General features: G+C 41.1%; 2 non-coding genes across 2 annotated transcripts in view, besides 1 other annotated feature; both read right to left on the bottom strand.

The window, feature by feature from the left end:
• AW171_hschr2780 overlaps positions 1-1,335 on the bottom strand; it is a 1,797-nt gene extending 462 nt beyond the window's left edge. Inside the window, exon 1 of the ribosomal RNA XR_001930252.1 lies at positions 1-1,335. This exon is cut by the window's left edge and continues 462 nt beyond it. This is a non-coding gene — a ribosomal RNA (18S_ribosomal_RNA_26).
• Positions 1,336-1,512: 177 nt separating this feature from the next.
• On the bottom strand, positions 1,513-2,020 carry AW171_hschr2781. The gene has a single exon (XR_001930159.1). It is a non-coding gene; the product is annotated as an external_transcribed_spacer_26 (non-coding RNA).
• Positions 2,021-2,500: part of a sequence feature (Nontranscribed_spacer_2_26) that runs on past the window's edge.

The following is a 2,500-nucleotide window of genomic DNA, read 5'->3' on the forward strand; positions in this document are numbered from 1 at the left end:
GGTTAAGGTCTCGTTCGTTATCGCAATTAAGCAGACAAATCACTCCACCAACTAAGAACGGCCATGCACCACCACCCACAAAATCAAGAAAGAGCTCTCAATCTGTCAATCCTTATTGTGTCTGGACCTGGTGAGTTTCCCCGTGTTGAGTCAAATTAAGCCGCAGGCTCCACTCCTGGTGGTGCCCTTCCGTCAATTCCTTTAAGTTTCAGCCTTGCGACCATACTCCCCCCAGAACCCAAAGACTTTGATTTCTCGTAAGGTGCCGAGTGGGTCATAAGAAAACACCACCCGATCCCTAGTCGGCATAGTTTATGGTTAAGACTACGACGGTATCTGATCATCTTCGATCCCCTAACTTTCGTTCTTGATTAATGAAAACGTCCTTGGCAAATGCTTTCGCAGTAGTTAGTCTTCAATAAATCCAAGAATTTCACCTCTGACAATTGAATACTGATGCCCCCGACCGTCCCTATTAATCATTACGATGGTCCTAGAAACCAACAAAATAGAACCAAACGTCCTATTCTATTATTCCATGCTAATATATTCGAGCTTGCGCCTGCTTTGAACACTCTAATTTTTTCAAAGTAAAAGTCCTGGTTCGCCTAGGATACAAGTACCCTAGGTTAGCCAGAAGGAAAGGTTCGGTGGGATCCCGTACACGAAGAAAATCGGACGGGCCAACCAAACCCAAAGTTCAACTACGAGCTTTTTAACTGCAACAACTTTAATATACGCTATTGGAGCTGGAATTACCGCGGCTGCTGGCACCAGACTTGCCCTCCAATTGTTCCTCGTTAAGGTATTTACATTGTACTCATTCCAATTACAAGACCCGAATGGGCCCTGTATCGTTATTTATTGTCACTACCTCCCTGAATTAGGATTGGGTAATTTGCGCGCCTGCTGCCTTCCTTGGATGTGGTAGCCGTTTCTCAGGCTCCCTCTCCGGAATCGAACCCTTATTCCCCGTTACCCGTTGAAACCATGGTAGGCCACTATCCTACCATCGAAAGTTGATAGGGCAGAAATTTGAATGAACCATCGCCAGCACAAGGCCATGCGATTCGAAAAGTTATTATGAATCATCAAAGAGTCCGAAGACATTGATTTTTTATCTAATAAATACATCTCTTCCAAAAAGGTCGAGATTTTAAGCATGTATTAGCTCTAGAATTACCACAGATATCCATGTAGTAAAGGAACTATCAAATAAACGATAACTGATTTAATGAGCCATTCGCAGTTTCACTGTATAAATTGCTTATACTTAGACATGCATGGCTTAATCTTTGAGACAAGCATATGACTACTGGCAGGATCAACCAGATAACTATCTTAAAAGAATAACTCTTAAGCGCACCTAAGCACACCCAGGAGTTCTTCGATGATAGACTGATAGATAATACAGAAGCAGAAGCGAAAAAAGGATATAAAATCTTTTTCTCTTTCCCACGACTGTGTTGGACTAAATCACTGTTCGAGCTTTTACACTCTCCCTGCAACCGTCCCCTTACCATAGCACTCTTTGAATTCCTCTAGTTGCTTTCCACTAAACACTGTCCCGATGTTTCACAGCACAGGTTTAATATCAGCAACCAAAGAGGAGGTTACACTCAGAGAATCACAGTACCCCCAAAAAAGGCACCGGCTATCCAATGAGGCATTCCCCCGAATCAGATTCTTTGGTTTGGATTGCCATTGGCTAGTAATCCACCAAATCCTCCGCTGCTCGCCCATGGAATCGCTAGATGTCCAGGACGAGACTGTTCAGGCTAGAATCGTGTGATTCGATCCGCTACTGAAAGAGGGAAAGTTCCCTCAACAATAACTTCACAAAACAAAAGCAGATTCATCACCCATGTCTTGCGCTGTATAGAGACTGAGTACATCTGACGATCCCTCAGTGGCTCTCTCCACCGCTTGACGAGGCCATAATATGTTCTTACGAACTGTACAAACCTACTCGACTTCTGTTTCCAGACTTCTTTCTGTTTGTCTTCAACTGCTTTCGCATGAAGTACCTCCCAGTTACTTATTCTAATTCCAATATTTAATTTCTATATACCCAGGTGTACTTTTTTTGTAAAAAATACACTACTTTGTATTATGATTTTTTCCTCACTAGTCATTTTCACCTACAAAAAAACTTTACATTTAGCACCGTTTTTTAAACTCTTAGTGCTGTGCGCGTGCGGAGACTACACATTTTCTTTCTTTGCAACCCCCAGAGGAGGAAACAAAAAAAAAAAAAAAACAAAAAAAAAAAAAAAACCAATCCCTTTTAATTGCCAATTCCTTTACCTATTTTAATATATATATGTTCCATTGAATCTTTTTTTTTTGGTTTTTTTTTTGGTTTTTTTTTTGGTTTTCCTAGTTTTTTCCCCCCCGCTTCTCCAAACTATTCACCCACCACCCTCTTGACTACTTCCCCCTTTGCTAGTTGTTCTCTCTATGTATTAATTTTGTTTATTGTATTTAATATATAGTAATA

Source organism: Eremothecium sinecaudum, chromosome II, assembly GCF_001548555.1.
Source record: "Eremothecium sinecaudum strain ATCC 58844 chromosome II, complete sequence".
In the NCBI taxonomy this organism is placed as follows: domain Eukaryota; kingdom Fungi; phylum Ascomycota; class Saccharomycetes; order Saccharomycetales; family Saccharomycetaceae; genus Eremothecium; species Eremothecium sinecaudum.